This window comes from Corvus hawaiiensis, chromosome 26, assembly GCF_020740725.1.
Source record: "Corvus hawaiiensis isolate bCorHaw1 chromosome 26, bCorHaw1.pri.cur, whole genome shotgun sequence".
Taxonomy (NCBI): Eukaryota; Metazoa; Chordata; class Aves; order Passeriformes; family Corvidae; genus Corvus; species Corvus hawaiiensis.
In genome coordinates, this window is record NC_063238.1 from 33,176,153 (window position 1) to 33,194,791 (window position 18,639).

General features: G+C 45.5%; 1 protein-coding gene across 7 annotated transcripts in view; it reads left to right on the plus strand.

The window, feature by feature from the left end:
* Positions 1 to 18,639, plus strand: part of ZHX2 (zinc fingers and homeoboxes 2) — a 75,514-nt gene that overhangs the window by 24,948 nt on the left and 31,927 nt on the right. For 2 of the 7 annotated variants that reach the window (XR_007199873.1, XM_048286168.1), the window contains exons 1-3: positions 1,313 to 6,017; positions 6,687 to 6,742; positions 7,184 to 7,230. The exons of 1 other annotated variant lie outside the window; for it this stretch is intronic. The gene's annotated coding sequence lies outside the window, so the exon portion shown is untranslated. Of the gene's footprint in view, positions 1 to 1,312; positions 6,018 to 6,686; positions 6,743 to 7,183; positions 7,235 to 18,639 lie in introns of those variants that run through there. 4 more of the 7 variants (XM_048286169.1, XM_048286174.1, XM_048286171.1 and 1 more) reach the window with 4 other exon arrangements.

An 18,639-nucleotide genomic window follows, 5' to 3' on the forward strand; every position in this document is an offset into this window, starting at 1 on the left:
AGCTGAAAATAGGTCAACTGGCATGAATGTATGGCACTGCTGGCCCAGGTACACCTCACTGAACTTTCCAGGTATAGGGACATGGATGGTCTTACTGAAAACAAGAGATCCACTAACATGTAACAGTGCTGGTCTTCATGAGCAAATGAAGCACAAACACAATTATTTGAGAGGAGCAAAGTGATTTTTTGCTTTATGTTTATATCCTGTGCTCATTTCATTTCTTGCACCAGTTTTGCAGCAATGGCTGCTGTGTTTGGAAGGAATTTGCAAGCACATTAGTGCTTACAGCCAAAAGTAGAAATGGTCTAAACAGCCGGAAAAGGGAAACCCCTTCCTCTTGTATTCACTTTTATGGCAGCAAAATGTAATCGCTGTCTGGTCTTGATAGGTCTTGTTTTTTCCCCTTTTATTTGTTTTTTTTTTTTCTTTTCAGCTTGAGGGTTGAGGGAAACAAAAGAGGGAATGAATAAAGAGCAAGGGAAAAGAGTGATTGCTGCCGAGCTCTGTCATGTGGTGAGGAAATCAGGCTGAAACTGGAGAGACCAGGCCAAACCTAACAATCGTGCTGGGAGGCCTTGAATTGTGTCACTCTGACAGCGGATCTAAGCAGTGAAAATAGCTGGTGATGTTTCTGGCTGCAGTGTAGCATCATCCGTATGTGAAGTTGTGCTGATGAGTTGCTGCTCACAACACTTTTCCCCACCTGCCTGCTCTTACAGGCAGCCTTGAGTGATGACCCCCGTCCTTCCCAAATTGGCACATGAATTTAGACCATAGGGACTGATGTGGGGTAGCATGTTCTTCTGTTGTGTTCACTTCAGTACTCTCTTTTGGTTTTTCCCACTCTAACACTGCTGTTGTTATGAGCTTGGGTATTTGGTGGGTAGTGGAAGGAGTGTGTGATTTTTGGCTCTGTCCCCAGTGTACAACTTACGCTATGTCTCTCCATCAAACTTGTATGACACCTGAATGGATCTGAATACAGGCACTGCAAAACTACAGGCATGGGGAGGAGTGGCTAGAAAGTTGGCTGGAGGAAAAGGACCTGGGGATGCTGGTCAACAGTGGCTGAACATGAGCCAGTGTGTGTGCCCAGGTGGCCAAGAAGGCCAGTGGCATCCTGGCCTGTATCAGAAACAGTGTGGTCAGCAGGACCAGAGCAGTGATTGTCTCTCTTTACTTTGGTGAGGCCACACCTTGAATCCTGAGTCCAGTTCTGGGCCCCTCAAGTTGAAGAAGGACACTGAGGTGCTGGAGCATGTCCAGAGAAGGGCAACGGAGCTGGGGAAGGGTCTGGAGCACCAGTCTGATGAGGAGCAGCTGAGAGAGCTGGGGGTGCTTATCCTGGAGAAGAGGAGGCCCAGGGGAGACCTTACCACTCTCTGCAACTCCCTGGAGGGAGGCTGTAGCCAGGTGGGGAGTCGGTCTCTTCTCTCGGGTAACAAGTAACAGGATGAGAGGAAGTGGCCTTAACTTGCACCAGGGGAGTTTTAGATTGGATATTAGCAAACAGGTTTTCACAGAAAGGGTGGTCAGGCACTGAAACAGGCTGTCCAGTGAAGTCACCATCCCTGGAGGTATTTAAGACACTTAGGGAAGTGGTTTAGTGGTTGACTTGGCGTAAAGGTTCTTTCCAACATAAATGATTCTGTGACTCTATAAGGGGACATCCCATGGTGTTGAAAATCAATTAGCAGGTTAACAGTCCACAGCTTGGTTGTTCAAAAATAGAACGTTATTGCTGTACAAATGTTGGGCAGAAAAAGTGTCCAACAACAGTGCAGCAACCACTTCGTTGGAAAACAGTTCTCAGTCATGGCCCTGGCAGAGGAGGGGTCCAACAACTTTTTTCCAACACATTTATTACTATGGGCAAGTATGTAACTAACCAGAGGCTGACAGTCTGAAAGGTTCAAGAGGAATAATGTGAAGTAGTTTAACCTTACTAAAAGCCAATAAATTAATAACTTTTTCTTATCCAGAACCCTACAGGATATCTCTCTCTGGTTGAATTTCCTTATATGATCAAATCTTCTTCTTGCTCTAAACCCCTTGCTGCCAGTTTAAAATAGTATGAGACTGAGATTTCTCACCCTTCAAGAAAACACTTTGATTTGTTGAAGGAAGCTAGGAACAGTTAAGGAGATAGGAAAGAAAGTAATATACCTTTCTCTGTGCTGACATCTGCAACTGGGGGATGTGTTGAAAAGTAAATATAATTCGCTTTGAGCAATGCTTTCCCATTCTCTTTCATTCTGGTTCGGTGCTCTGGTTCCCAATGAAGTAGACATATCGATGGAAAGTGAGGTGCAGAAGGGCTGTAGGACCTCAGTGAAGAGGCTGGGGATCATCCCCCATGCTAGGGCTGTGGGACTAATGTTGTTGTTCATTTGCAAATTTTTCAAGAGAGCACTGGGATGAGAAGTGGCAGGATCACTGTCTGTCTGTCTGTCCAGTGCCAGGGAAGCTAGGCCAGGACCCTCACCAGCCCCTATCTCACCTTGCAGCTGAGGCCAACCTCAGCTGCTGCCAGCAGCCAAACCAGTTCTTACCAGCTTCAGGTAAAACTATGGATGGGCACAACCTGGCCCTGAGCAGCCTGTGCCCAGGGGGTTGGAGCAGTCCCCTGGGGGTGCCAGTCAGGTGAAGGTGGCCTTGGTGGCTGCCCAGGCTGCCTGGCTCAGCCATCCACTTCCCTGGAGTATCATGCTCCTGCTTCTCCCCCAGAGGCATATGAGATCAGTTTCATCCTGATGGAGAACATGTTTCCTGAAATCTTCTGAAGCTCTAAGAGAGGGGTAATAGTTTCTGGGACAGTGCTGCACAGTGAAAATGACCTAAACCTATGAAATTTACTTTTTTTTTTTTTAAAGACAGCTAATTTTTTTTTTTGTTTTTATTTACTCTTATTTTGCTGTTAATATTTCCAAAAGTAGCTGGTAATACTAAGAAGGCATTGCAAAGAGGGGTTTGGTTTACTCCTGTAGTTTATAGAAATTTTCGTGGAGCAAGCTAAGGCTGGAGAGCTGAAGCATAGTGCAGCGTTGGATTGACTGTCTGGGACAGCTTCTGCTCAGAGATCCCTGAAAATGGTGCAGCATGGATAAGGACTTTGTGCAAGTGGTTGTCATACTAATGATGTGGAAAATATGACTCTTGGCAGGGGCCTCCTACTCTGTGTTTTCCAGGTCAGCACCAGAGGTTTTCCTGGGGAGCTCAGGGTCTGCCAGCAGCAGCTGCTGTGGGGTGGAAATACCCCTCTCTTTTTAAGCTTCGTTCAAAAGGCTGGAGAAGGACAGCTGAGTGCCGAGTGGGACAGGGATAAGACCGCTGGGGATGGAGTGGTGTGGGAGATACCCTGTGGTCTCTCCAAACATCACCATCTACACAGTGTGTGAGCTTACATGGGGACCTCAGTGTACTTGGAGGTTTTTTAATGGCTTTTTCACTGCATATTTAGGTTTTTGATGTAAACTTTCAGTTATATTTTAGGTTGTAGGGATGGGGGGAAGGATGGGTTAATTTTAATAACTTTATGAAAAGACATTGAAGGCAAGGATGCTCATGAGCACGTTAGTCCATGATGCTGCATTCTGCCAGGTTTGGTGAATGTTTAACCAGGACTGGACCAGCAGCCAGGAGCTGTTGGGGCTCTTGGGATCTGTTGGGGCTCTTGGGATCTGTTGGGGTAGCTGTGATTTTCAATGTGTGGAGACAGACGACTTTCAAGAACATTTGTATCTGCTAATCATGCTGTAATAACAGTCTGCAGTCGAGAGGCTGCAAACCCCCCATTTCCTACACAGCTGTGCATATTTAATTCGATAGAAGGCATTGCTCGTCTGCTGTTAGAAGTAATTCAGATCGCTAAGGTGGTAATTTTGATCATGGTGGTTTTTAGGGAAATATAGGTGTAAGCTACACTGAAGAGTTAATAAATGCCTAGTATGATACAAACACCAGGGAGTGAGGAGCGGGGACATGGTGGGTGGCTGCCAGTGCCCCACCCCACATCGTGGGCTTGCCCTGTTCCTGCCTCGCTGAGCCAGCAGCAAAGGAAAGCAACATCCTGGGCACATTAGCTTAGTGAAGGAAGTTTTTCCTGACGTATTGCCTCTACACCAATTTTGGGCATTGAGGCAGTCAGGGCATTTGATGTGTCACCAGCAGTGCTGTGGGGGGAGGACCAAAGGTGGTGGAGCTGTGGAGGGTTGGCACGACCTGGTCTGTGGGGATGCTTTTGGCTGACCCCAGGGTTTAAACCACCAAGCTGGCATCTTTCAGGAGAAGAAATCAGGAGTGTGGGGTTTATTTTCCTTCATCTCAAGCACAGCTTGTGAAAGCAAGTGCTTTCAGGGCTTCCAATTCCGTTTCTCTCTGTAAAATAGGCTTTTGCAAAATTGATAATTTCTGTAGGTTAAGAGAGTCTCAAAGGAACTTTCTGTCAAGCATCTAAAAAGTGCCATTATTTCTCTTCCCTGTTGTAACAGCAGCTTGAGATTTACCTTTTAACTCTCTAAAGATGTCTCGACAATCTCTTTTTTGTGAACAGCTCCATGGTGAATAAAGCAAAATAATCCCATTTTCAGGTGGTTTGTGCTGTAGTGTTTGGGTTGCAGAAACCATGTGGAGTGCTGGTGTTTATCAAGTATTTAAAAGCCTTTTTGTTTATTTTGTTTTGTTTTGCCATGAGATGTAACTTCTTTTGGAAAGCATCTAGAATGATGAAGCAGCTGGTGGCTGAGTCTCCTACTCAGTGTGCAGAGACTGAAGATTGGCTGGGATAGCTGGAGTTATTCACTGCATGCTGTGGGCCACGTAAACACACAGACAGGCAATTCCTGTGAACCAGGAGGTGTGTGGTAACACATAAATCACCATAAACTGTTCAGTACGTGTACTCACCAGGACACCACATGGGAGCCAGCAGATACAGATCTCCCCAGCTCTTGTCCATTATTTGCAGGTGCTGGTGTGGCACAGCTCATGTAGGTGAGATGATAATGGCTGTGTGAATGCCTCCTGTGCAGAGGGCAGGTCTGGCCTGAATTTGCCTGATGCCAGCATTGTGATGCGTTTCAGGGAAGTGGTGTTTTCATGGCAAGGACAGCTGCTTTCTCCTGCCTTGTGCTGCCTTGGAATAAGCATGTCCCCATGGGAGGCTGCTCAAGAGCTGCCTACGCAGGGAGGCTCAAGACAAACAAACTCAGGCAAGAGTTTTCATTAGTAATTACCTACCTGTTGAAAAAAGTTGATGTTTCTATATGAAATGTGTTTGTGACTCCTTCATTTCACTGTTGCCTAACTCCAAGCATTCAAAAGCAGTAGCAGATCTCCCAGAACTGTGAAATAGTTTGAGAGAGCTGAAATATGTGTGTGTGTATATATATATATACACATATATTACCAAGTTGTTTCTGAGCTGTTATATTAAACTCAAATCATTCTCATAGCCACGAGGGGCAGAAACTTTTTGCATACTTTCTGAAGAGGATCGTGCAGTACGAGTAAAACAGCAAGGGATTGGATTTAGTAACCCTGAAGATTGCTTTCTGCTTTATGTTTCCAAAAGTGGAGATCCTTGCAGAAGCTTCACCAGCTGGGTCTTTAGGAGAAGTACCAAAAATTGTGAGGGTCAGTATACAGTCCCAAGAAGCAAGAGCACCATACACATATACATTTACTTAACGTTCTAAGCAGAGATTTGAAATTGGGGGAAGGAATGGGCTGTGTTGCATTGTAGGTGATTTTGTTGTTCTTTAGAAGCGTTTTATTCATAGGTTTGGGTTTATTTCTTTCTGTTGGCAAGCTGTAGGGTCACTTTCGTGTGTTGGACACAGCACTTCTAAAAAGCAGGATTTCAGATAGCAGTTTTAGGAAAATATAACTGGACTAAACCCCTTAAATACAGAAACAGCTTCATCCTAAGCCTACCATGTGAGAACGGAGAATCTGACCCAAAAGAGGGATGAAGAGCAGCAGAAGGTGGCCTGCTGGGTCCCAAAGTGTTGGAGGTATAAATAGCACAAAATCTGCAGCTATCTCATGTGTTTTGTTTCTCTCTTACAATTCAGTGAAACTAGCATTTTTTTGCCTTACTCTTAGATGGAGCAAAGCGGGAAGCAGCTTCCCTTCTATCTGTGAATAAACATGCAGCTTCTTCTAGCCTAAGCTCTTAAAATATGGTTATGGTTGTGTAATACCTTCTGGTTTCCCAGCTCCTCCAGTAGCCAGTGTTCTCTTTCAGGAAATCAAGTCATATCTTCCCTTGAAAAGATCCAAAACAATATCAACCTAACCTGCTGGGAAGCAGCAAAAGACTCCAAGTGATTTCTTTTGGGTTTGTCAGCCTACCTTCCTCAGGCCAGATAACAGGAGTCTGGAGTTTTAAACCCAAATACTTCGGCTTGAACTGAAAGTGCACGTTGTGCTCGCAGTCCTGCTGAAGCAATCAATAAGCTTCTGCCTCTTTTCCTGGGGGGCTTGTGGGGTGGTTTGCTGTTTGTATTTCTTTTACTCAGAGCAGTCCCTTGGCTGTTTATTATCTCTTTAGCCATTCTTGCAGACCTGCAGGCACAGTGTTTTTCAGGTGTGTATACAGCCACTGCCAAAGGGGAATATTTTTCTATTTACTCCTGCTCTTGCAGCTGCTGAAGCTAAACCTTCCTCTCCTGTTTTTTTAGGGAAAAAAAAAAAGGCAAAAATGAGGAAAGCCAGCTTTAGTTTTGGGAGACAGCAGGTGAGTCCATTTAAGGAGGAGAAGGACAATTTTGATGGCATTTTGTAGAAATTCCCAGTAGTAAAAGAGTTTGTTCTGGAATGTGTCAGCTGCAGCGGCTGTTTTGTGGGTTTTTCCAGTGCAAACCACAGTGGTGGTATCTCAGGACATCAGTGTGTGAGTGCTCTCCACTGTCTGCTTGGCCTAAGAAATGTGGATTTTTTTCTTTCCCTGAGAGGCTCCCAAAGTTCATCATGTTACTGTAAAAGGACTGGAGAACCAAATCTTTCAAATTCTGCTTGTCAGTGGTGGTCAGTGGAAATGGGAATTGCTGGATTCCTGCTGGCATTCCTAGTGCTGGTGAAAAAACTAAATTACCAGTGATAGAGGGGAAGGGATGGCTGCTATTTTTTTCTCTTCTATTTTTCTCACTGACTTACATGGTTTTTCCCACTTTTTTAGGTATCAGAAGTACCGAGAGATTCCCAGGATGTAAGAAATCAAGTGCTGTAAGTGAGTAGCTTTTTCTTGCCATTTTCCTTTACATGAGAAGTCCAAGCTTGCCCAAACAGAAGGAGAATCTTCTAATTTTTTTCTTTTAAAGACACTTCAGGAAATGTTTACAGCAAGCAAATCCAGTATTTTGGAGCCAGTTGAGTGCCTTTGGCACCTCTTTACAACTCACAAAATAAAGTCAGCATTGTATTACCACATAGGCTGAATAATTCTCTCACTACAGATATAAACCACATGAATGCATTTAACTGAGAATATGGTCAGCAGAATGGATCATTTGCACCATCTGAAGCTTGTTTGTTGTTTCCAAGCTTTACCAGCTATGGAAAGACAGAATCTTGCTGAAGAGTTGAGGCGTTCTTTGGGAAGTGAGCTTGCATCTCTTGGAAGGGAAAAAGAGCACAGATTAGCTGTGAGGTTGTTTTTGTGTGTGTGGACAGCACCTGAGCCCTGTCATCAAAACAGGAAACTATTCAATATTTGAGTCTTCCCTGATGTGATAAAATAGCTTTGAAGAAAGTTTTATATCACAAGAGACACCTGCACACTTGCTTCAAAGCAGCTTAGCCAGGAGCTTTTTTATATATATATATATATATATATATATATATATATATCTATTTAAAAAAACCTCTAAACCCTGAAAATGTATATTTAAAGAGCAGCTGCCCTATGACCTTTTCCTATGCACTGCTAAATGGTGTGGGTTGGGATTTCCCATCAGCTGTGGCTGGTCTGCAGCTCTCCAGGTGGACCAGCCAGTGCTGTTCTAAACGAACCTCAGGAAGGACTGGTTAGAGTCACTGACTCTGTGCCTGGCATAGTGCAGGCTCTTGAGGCAGCTTCTCTGCTCTGCTGCAAGGCTGGATAACAGGGCAAAAGTTTGGGTGCTGTTGCTCTGGGCTTTACTGCTTTCTGTAAGTAAATTTTATTAGCAAAGGGGGTGAATAAGGGGTTTTTTTTGAGGTTTTTATAATCAGCTCAACTCCTGTTCTGTGGTAGTGAAAATCTGTGGTTACTTGGACATCAGCAGAGTTTTGTTTCTATTTTCATTTCAGTGGCTTAAGTCTGTTTTCTGTTACAGCAACAAAAATCTATTTGGGCTAGATTGGAATAAAGACCCAAATTGAAATCAGCCTGAAAAAATAAGGGCTAGTTTTGTTAAAGGAGAAGAACTGAGTCCCTCTGTGTTTGGTAAAGATGTGGTAAAAATTCCCCAATAAACACCTATCAAGCATTCAGAAAGTGGTAAGCAAAAAAAATGAATCCTTCTTTCAGCTTTTTGTGAAGGATACTGGCAATGAGTGTGGTTACTGGAGGAAAAGAGGGATGTGAAATGATGACAGTGTTTTGTATTGATCTCCCTCAGTAAGGTCCATGGTTCGTACTCTTCCTTTGAATCACAAATGTTTTCTTCTAACTCCCTGGTGTTTAGACTTTCACACAAGACTTGCTAATTGAGCTGTGGGGCTTATTTTTTGTGAGTCACTTACAAAGCATTGTACAGGGTGGGCTCTGGTCTCTGTTTATTTACAGCTGTGTTGGCTTCAGAGTGATGAGAAGAGTAGATACCAATTCAAGTGAAAAAAACTCAGCAGAAATATGCCATGTGTGTATATTGTGTCTCTCAAAGTATATCCACACAATAGAAAAGCTCTTTGCTCATCTCAAAAACAAAACCTGATTGTTTTTCGTTAGGTAGGCAGTGTTGAAATCTGGGAAGTGTTTTCTCAGGTCCTAATGAATCTACATCCTAATGGACCCCTGTGGTGGTTGGTTCCACAAAGAGGTTGAACACGGGGAGCTGCCCCCTGCCCTTCAAAGGGGGGGACTTGCTGGTCCCAGGTAGATGTTGTCTGTGTCATTAAGTCAAAGTAAAACAGCAGTGCTGATGCAGGCATGTAATCCACAGATGCCTCTGATATAGCTGTGTTAAGAGGATGAGAGATAAAGCCAAGGGTATCCTCCTTGGGAGCTCTTCAGGCAACTGGTTATGGCCTCAGATGGCTCTGAAATTTCTGCAGCAAGATACAGTGACAGCTCAGCAATGAAAGGAGACTGCAAGTTCCCATTTACCTGTCTTCTCACACTCTGGCTGCATGACAGGAACTGGGGAGCATGAGGTAGCTGCAGTGGGACAATGCTGACGGAAAAACTCATCTCCTGCTCAGAAGCTCAGGAAACCCAGAGCTGGAAGAATTTGGCTCCTGTATGTCTGCTCTCTCTGTCCTCTTGCAGTGTTGCCCTGCAAAATGCTTCAGGATCAGTTGTTCTGTAAGAGAATTGAGGGAGAGAAGGAAAAAGAGGCTTTCTTGTCATTTCCCTTTCTCTGTTTGCCTGCCAGCACCTGGAGGTGAAACTTGTCAGTGGCTGCTCCCAGAGGTGCCTGTCCCCTGTGAGGGGTGGCAGCGTGGGTTGCAACAGTGACTTGGGGTAGTTCTGACTGACACTCTTGCAGAGGGGCCTAGACCAAGAGCTGACACACTGTGTTATGAGCTGTCAGGAAAGTGTTGGTTTGGGAAGCTCCTGCCACTTCCAGTGGGCTTGGGGACATTTATGAGCCAGCTGCGAGTGGCGGTTGCTTCACCTATTAGGCTTTAATACACCATCCCTTTGTAAGGCAGCATCTCTGTCCTGCTATTTAAAACCAATACCCACTTTATTACAGGTAGGATTGCCCTGATGGAGTTTTGTTCTCTGAGCAGTGCAAGGCAGAGCCATCTCTTGGTGGGGAACCAAGCCCTGAGAGGATGCAGGGGAGGGGTTCTTTCAGGTTGTATGTGCTGGAGGAGAAGCATCCTCAGCTGGCGTGTGGTTGTGTGGCTGCCCTTCCACCCCAGGATGCTCTTTGGCAGGACAGGTTGGTGAGGTGGCTGCAGATCACAGGATGCCCAGGGCAGGCTGCAGCATTGGACTGCAGAGGCACAGCAGGTCTGGTGGGGGAGCAGGAAGGACAGAGAAGCGGTCCTTTAGGCAAAAGTAGCTTGGATAAATTAACTCATTTATGTCAAGGCTTCTGGATGTGTAACTTTAAAAAAATAACACTTGTTGCAGTAAAGTGTTCTCTTATCAGATGAGATTTAGATAGATTTGGGGTTACTTTTGTTGCTTGGAGCCTGAGCAGTGAATTTGCAAACATTTTCTGCAGAGAAAATGACAACAGTGTGTCTTAGGAGTGCCAGCACTATGTACAGAAACAGCTTTGCCAAATGCAACAGTGGTGCTGCCTCCTTGCTATTATATAGGGCAAGAGGTTGGGCTCTAGCTGTGGCAGCCCTGAAGAGCTGAAACTGTCGCTTGTACTTGTCACCCACAAAGCCACTTCTCCAAACAGTGTGCTCCTCACAAAATCAGTGCTCATTCTCCCAGTGGTTGATCAGGCAACTGTCTAGAAATTTTGGAAAGACTGTGTTTTATTTTTAAAAAGGGGGGGAAATACTATTCTAACTTAAGGATAAAGATTTGGAGGAGAAATTGGTTGGAGAGCAGGAGAAATTTAGTCAGGAGAGATGAGGCTTAGCCCAAAGTCTCCATTACAGTTCCCAGATGAGAAGGGGTGACAGGATTTCTTTCATGTAACTGCAAATACGCAGTTCATATTGGAGCCCAGGGCAGGTTTTCCCAAGAGTTGAGCTGGTTGGGCTTTGGTGAGGACAGGGTTGCTGCTTCCTGGCTCTCCAGCAGGCCCGGTGGGGTGGTCCTTTGGGATCTTGCTCCATTCATCTTATTTTTGATAGTGTTTTTTCTTCCTTTTCTTCCCCTTAAGTATGATGTCACAAATGACATCAGTACAATAACTGCTTGTGGTTGTCATAGCCACAGTCTGTGACACCCAAACAAAGCAGCAGGAAACCAAAGCTGGCATACAAATGCTGTAATATTCATCACATTCCTTTTGGTTAATAACTGCATGGTTAGGTATTTATTTTCCATTGGGAAAAAAAAGAGGAAGGGGACTTAAAAGCAAAAAATTGGGTCACTGAAGGGGAGGAAGGTAGTTTCCAACTCCAAATGATAATGTAGCTGCACTTCTGCCTCCCAGTGCTCTTCCCCTGAGGTAATGTTGCTCTGGCATCAACTACTCAACTCCCTTCTGCAACTGTTCCCATGGCTGGGGACCACACGGTGGTGCTCCTCGAGGACAAGGCAATGGGAGACATTCCACTGCCTCAAACGAAAGCTGTGTCCCCAGGGCAAAGCCTCCCAAAGGCTGGCAGTGAGGGCCAGCAGCAGCCACATGTCAGCCAGCTTTGACTGCTGGATGGCTGAGGCTGCCATTCTTGTGGTCCATGGATAGAGTATAGAAGGGTTTTTTTAATCTTTTGGGGGGGATTAGATGTGATGGGGGAGTGGTTGTTTGCAGTTCTTTGTTTTGTTTCTTGAATCTGTAAAATAAGCTTTTCTGGGTGAGCAGCAGAGCTTGTTTGCCTCTGCAGGATTTAATCACTCCTTCAGAGTTTTGCACAGTTGGCCTAATAGTAGGAAGGTGCTTGCTGCAAAAAATAATTCCAGTAATGTTAAAAAAATTAAATAAATTACAGAAATAGATCTGGTATGAGCACTGCATTTGCAAGACAAGCATTGGAGGCAGGTGGTTAGGGCTTGCTGGGAGGGAGCCACCTCAGCCTGTCACTGCTGCAGGCATGTGGGGAGCCCCTGTCCGTGTGCCCCTCGCCAGAACTTCCCCTTGCCCAGTGCCACCCCCCTTTGTGTCCCCACAGGGACATACTGACCCTGAGGGCTCCAGCATGGCTTCCCCAAAATATTTGGGCATTCCTGAGCTGGGGCCTTCCCCAGGCCTGTCTGTGCTGGGAGCAGGCAGCAAGCACACAGAGAGCAGAGTCCAGCTCTGGATTCAGGCATTCGGTGCCGTGGCTCCTGCTGGTGCTTGCAGGGAGGTGCTCATTATATAATAGCTGCTGGTTGATTAATATGCTGTGAGTCAGAAGCGCCAGGGTATTTTAGCTTTCTCTAGTTGCTATGGAAACATTATTTTAACAAATAGCTTTTTAATATTTAATTAAAACTCAGCTTTTGGCGAGCTGGAGTAAGAACTATTACAATTACTACTACAAAGGGTTAGCAGTGAAGTGTATTCCAGAGCCATGGGTTTTTTGGTTGAGCCTGTGTCATGTGTCCCCCACTCTGATCTGTCAGGTTCAAAAAATTAAAAAAAAAAAAAAAGTAAAAAATCACTAATTTATTGCTTGTGAGAAGTGTATTCTTGTTCCTAAGACACAAAGCAAATGTAATGCAAATCTGCAGTTACTCTTAACAATTGAAGGTTGTCACTTCTTTCAATGTACAGTGCCAAGGCAGCTCTGTAAGGACGAAGCAGTGTGATAGCATTTATTAGTCGCTGCTGTGTCACTGATGTTTCTTCTACCTTTGCCTCCTGAATGAGATCATTCCTGTTTTGTTTGCTTCGTGTTCCCTCTGTGTCAGGTTGGATGCTTTTCCCTTGCCAGCTTGTGGAGGAGGCTGGTGCTGTGTCCGGATCAGGCTCTGGACAGATTCCTAGTCTTTTTTTAGGTGAGCTCCTCTGCTCTCTGATACCAGATGATTCTGCAATGGAGACAAATGAACAGAGAACTCAGTCTCCAGAGAAAAATAAATATTTAACAGCTCTTTGTAAATAACTGTTATTTATAGAACAGTTGCAGGTTCTATCATGCTTGGTAAGTGGGGGTGCTTTTTATGCAAGAATTCTGCCATGAGGGACTCAGTGGATGCTTAATGTCATCTGTGATATAATAATGAAATGAATGTGTTGCTCTCATGGGATTCCCTTCCAGCCCCTATTTCCTGTGATTAGCTTCAATATTGCACACTTTGTCTCTATTCACATCACATTCCTTCATATTGTACTGAAACCTTATTTGGAAGGTAACACCTTTATTTCCTGAGGGGAGGGGAAGGGTGTTGAGGGTTTTGACTTAGGCAGATGGGTCTGAGGCTATATTACCTCCATCGTGTATCAGTGTGGTGGCTGGCCAGGACCTGGGGATTCATCAGCTCAGCCTCTCATTCTCAGTCTGGGTTGGTGCTGTTATATCATTTTATAAATGAGTGAAAGTAAACCTGGAGAGATGGATTAGGATGTGTTTTGCCCCAGCTGCCTATAAGTTAAGCAGTTATTCTGTAGTAGTGGTCTAATCACTTCTACCATCAGTTGAAAGACCTGCACCATTTCCAGAGATGTTTCACCCTACTTTAGGACAGATGTTTGAGACAGGTCTCAGGCTTAGCCCTCAGAATTGTTCGTCTCTCCCCATTTAACTCAGAGCTGTAAACTAGACGGGGAAGAAGTAGACAAGAGGAATGCCACCCTGACCAAAGATCTTCTATACAGTTTCTATAGGTGGTCCATAGCACTGTTTCAGGCTGCAGGATGTCCTTGTCACACTGCTCTGGTCACACAGTGTCAGGTGCCCCTTCCAAAGCAGCACAGCTGATCTCTGCTGCACATTGCTCACAGCTGGGCTTCAGGGATTAACAACTTGGAAAGAGATGCAAAACCAGTCCCCAGGCATGTAAAATAAGGTGCTAACGATTTGTCTAAACTCTTCTAGCAAGCCAGGAAGAGAATTAAGGCTTTCCTTCCTATTTACACCGAAGGTGTGTTGTCATGACCAAAATTAGAGTGATAATGTTTTTGCTGCAGTAATATAACAAGCAGTATGGGGGTGTTAGGCAGTTCTTTAAAAAATCCTTCTAAGGTGCGTCCCATACTTCTTGCTAAATTCTTTGTTCTCTTTTTAAACCCCTCTGCTAGCTGATGGCAACCTCAGTGAATCCAAAGGTGATCCCAGGATGTGGCTGGAGCTGTGATGGAAGCAGGGTCTCTGGGTAGATAGCGACAGCCACCGAGCAGCACATGCTTGCAGCCACCTGTGTCAACTGCTGCTTCCTGCAAGGTCTGGGAAGGAATCCTTACTATTTTTTTCCACCAAGGACCTGAAACACACTGCAAAAACCAAATTCTACTGGTTTCATAGCAAAAGTGGGTCTCCATGGGGCTTGCAAGGCAGCAGCCAGGACAGGCTTTGCAGAGGGATGGTGGGAAGTCCTGCTGTGCTGGAAGGGCAGCATGGTGGGGGGGAGGACAGGCAGTGGCTGTTGTGGGAGAAGCTGACAAGCAGACGGATGAAGCTGGCATTACCAGTGGAGTGGAAGAGGTGAGTGCTGCTATGTTAGCAGATGTGATCAGGCTTCCTCAGAGGGATGAGGGGTGCTGAGAGGTTTGAACCAAATGCCCCGACCAAAGGAAACCTGTGGAACTGTTCCTTGGGAGGAGGTGGGAACGGTTTGGTTGATGGTGACTGGCAAAGGTAGAAGTCTGAGCAGTGATGCTTTTGAGTATCAAAAGGCAGTTGGTTAAGTAGCTGAAATGGGAATTGTTGTGAGAAGGTACAGAAATAACATTTCTACCTGAAATTTTCATCATATGGTGAAATTTTGCAAAGGATACAGAGAAGTGCTGGAGAAAAGCAATCCTGCTTAGGCTACATGCTAAGAGAAAAGGCCCGGTTATAGGTAAGAGAGATGTGGCTGATAGCCCAAATACTGACAGTACAGCAGATGGGGGAGGAGGGAAGGTCAGGAGCTCAGCTGTCCCTGAGCAGAGCTGGTGCAGAGGTGAGCAGTGGGCTCTTGGGGAGGGATGGCTGTGCCAGGAGTCTGTGTGGTGAAGCAGACCTGGTGCTGAGTGTTTGGGGGGGGGTCCCTGATGCATAATGCTCCTGAGTGTTGTGATGGGTGGCAGGTCTGGGTAGTCAGATCTGCCCTGGAAAGCTGTTCCCAGGGAGGGAAATCGGGTTCATCAAGAGGGGGGAAAAGTAGAAGATGGGAGCCTGTATTTTTGTTTGGGTAGATGTGCACTGGAGTTGTACTAGAAAAGCTGAAATGTGATTTACAATGGGAAATAAATGCTCCACAGCAAACACAGACTGCTGTGAGAGAGTTTACCTGTCAGGTCCTCAGCTCAGCATCAACTACTCAGCCTCCCTGTATGGATGTAATGTGCTATACAGATTTTCAATTTGCAGTAATTTGGGACTTGCATGTAGTCTGCAGAGGTATGACATGCACTCAAGCAAGTCTGACTTTCCCACCTGAGGATAAGGGTGGATCCAAGCTGGCACAAAGCCCTGTGTGGGAGCAAAGGGCACATCTTACCCAAGGGAGTGCTCAGAGATACTGCAGTAACAAGGACTCCCCCCAAATGAAGCCCAAAGGTTGTGGGCTTTTGGGGTTTTTTTTATGTTGATTTGGGATCCATGTACACACTTTGCATTGCAAGTCCGTGATGTGTCGCAAATCCCCATGTAACCAAGTGTGGAGTCTTCTCCCCTCACTTAAACCCTTATTCCCTCCACTTAAAGCTAAACCAGGCTTTGCTGGCTTTCCTCTTCACTGGTCCCAGGGGATTTAAAAGGTACACTGCTATTTCCATGTCTGCCTGATAAGCAAGAACATCAAGGGATGGAATAGAGTTAAGTGAATTGAGAGGAGAGAGGTTAGAAGTGACAAAAATTGCAATGAACTTTCCTGCAGCTTCCCATCTCCACCTGTTCTAGACCTTCTAGACCTTCCCTTTTTTTTTTTTTTTTTTTTTTGCTGCCATCAGTAGTTTTTGGTAGTGTTGTCTTCTCAGTGGCTGCTCACTGATGGAGTTGTCTAGTGGAAATCAGGAGCCCGATGTCTTGAAAGCAGGAGCGCTTGGACCTGTGAGTCTGCTTGTATATTGGAGAATGTGCTCCTGTCTCCTAATGCAGCAAATGCAGTGGGGGTATCACATGCTTTGCATCACCAACAGTTTCACACAGAACAACTGTGATATTTATGTGGGTAATTTGTGCTTAGTCCCAGTTGTGCTGTTAGTGGCATTAGGGTAGAGCATCACAGAGGCACTGAGCACAGTAGTTGTCTCTGAGTTGACTCAGTTTTCATTGTCAACGTTAGTTATGACTCAGGTATAACCAATCTGGCATGTTTCCTGTCTGCAGTTCTCCAAGTACACTCTTCTGCTTGCGTGCCTCAAACCAGACTATTGCTGTGTTTGCCACGCTCTGAAATCCAGCCAGGCTTGCAACAGATGAACCAAACCCCACAGTGCTTGGGGCAGCTGCATTTCAGGTGCTGCTGTGAGTGTGTGTAGGGAAGGGCAAGGAGGGGGTGCAATGCTTGGGAAGAGCACCTACAGGAGGAGACTCGAACTCCAGTAGGACAGGGAATGGCCTTGCATTTATTGGATTTGTTATAAATACTGGATTAAAATGTGTTTTATTTTATTTGTATTATATATGTAATTGTATCTAGTGAGTAGGTATTAGCTAATATATACTATGTAAATGCAAAGAAGAACTGCTTTTTTTTTTAGCTCTGCTATAAGGCATTCAGTAGATACCCATCTTGATGTGACCTTGCTTTCCTGTTCAGGAAGTTCTCCTGTTTGACCATCCAGGATTTGCTCTGGCAGTTGCACCCACACCACCTGAGCCAGGACTGAAGCCCTTTCACTGCGGGTGGTTCCAGTGGGCTGTGGGGTGCCCCGCTTGCCTCCCTACACTCAGTCAGAACAGGCTTCCTTACCAGTTCAACCCAGGCTTTCCCACAGCAGAGTCTCAGATGTCTGGGTTCTTAAAATAATCATGGTGCAATAACAGAATAACAGCTTGAACTGGTGCCTCTGGAGGTGGGACCCCAAACAAAGGAATCCTTGGGCTTTTACATCTGCACAGTCTTAAGTGCATGAAAGTCTGGGCTCTTCCTGCTGAGTTTTTGGCTCCTGCTATGTCTCTGAGTATCGGGTCGCCTGGCTGCACACGGGTCCTCTGTGCCCTTTGTTGTGCACAGGGTTGGTGCCAGCTCTTCCCTCGGGCTCCCTCCACCCAGAGCTCAAATCTGCAGCTCTCACGGCAGCTGCTCACTGAACTACCTGCACTGATTATATTCTTCAACATCTCCAATGGTTTTACCTTCAGTAAAAGAGCCCTCTGAGTGGCCATGGACAGGCCATCCCTCTGTTACTGGAGGACTGCAGAGAAGAAGCAGCTTTCTTCTTTGATCTTGCTATTGCTGGAGTCAGTAGCAAAATTTCAGAGGACTTCAATGAGCCAGGATCAGCCCTCTAAAAATACTCCCAAGGCACTAGGGGAAAGCACTTGTGAGTAGGTGAGAAGCAGCACTTATCTGCCTGTGGGGTGGAAGGGAGCGCACCGTTGTTAATAAATGTTGCTTCTTTATGAATACGTTTCTTCTGGTGCATGTTATCAAAAGGAAAGAAATCTCTGCAGTGGTAGTGTAACATGTAGGGCTGTCGGTAGCAGCAATAAGTTTTGATCTGTTACTGTCGAAATTCTGCCACTTTTTTGTAAGAGAAGACCCAAAAGCACCTTCCTTTGCTGTCTGTGAAAATCTGAAAGGTGCATTTTGTGCATGTCATGAGGATCTCTGAGCATCTCTTTCCAGATGAGTCTGGATGAGTAATTGTGTCATTTGGACAAACTCCTGATGCATACATTAGCCTCGTGCTAGCCCTGACTGCTGGAGGTGGCAGTGAAATCAGAGGTACACCCTGTGTGTTAAAAGCAGTGTAAAGCTTCGAGAGCCTGCCATAACTTATGTCACCTTTGAGGATTCCTAAGAGTGGTTTTGAGCATAAGAAGGGAGACAGGGTTGGCTCAGGTCAGGTTTGCATCCCCTGGCATGTGGTATGTGCCCACGGTGGTGGCATTGGCAAGCATGAAGGGATGGCAGTGGTCATCTCCTTTCCCAGCAGAGAACAGCTTCAATGTGTCCTTTAAGCCTGAAGCTAACCAGGAAGAAAACCCCTGTGCTCAGCCCCTGCGATGGCCCCAGCACTGCTCTGCAGTTGTGATATGTCTGGTACACACCAAGCTGTGCTCTCGGGGACAGGGCAAATGGAGAGGAGGGAGATGGTGACCTCCCAACAGCTGCTGTGGTGGCAGAGAGGAGGGAAACACTGATTTAGCTGTTCTTGGTAGAGGGGTAAGTGACTCCAGAGAGCATTTAAATAGCAAAACAATTAGAAGGTATTTTGAGGGTTTCATAAACTAGTTGCAAAATTAATAAACATTAGAAAATCTCATTTATAAGGGTGGGGAGTTTCAAGGCTGCATCTCTCAGCAGTATCCCAGGGTTAGGAGAGCCATGTGATCATTCTGGTATCTTAGTTTGCTTCAGGCTCATGGAGGCTTGGTTTCATACCTGTCTAGCACCTCCCTCTTCTTGTCCATCCATGCTCTCCTTGCCCAGAGGTGCTGGGTTTGCGAGAGAAGGTTTATTGTGCCACTGCTGGTGACTGGGGCTTGCCACTTAGCAAATATTAAAAAAAAAACCACAGTAAAGCAACTGGTAGGTATAGCTGGTGAATTATC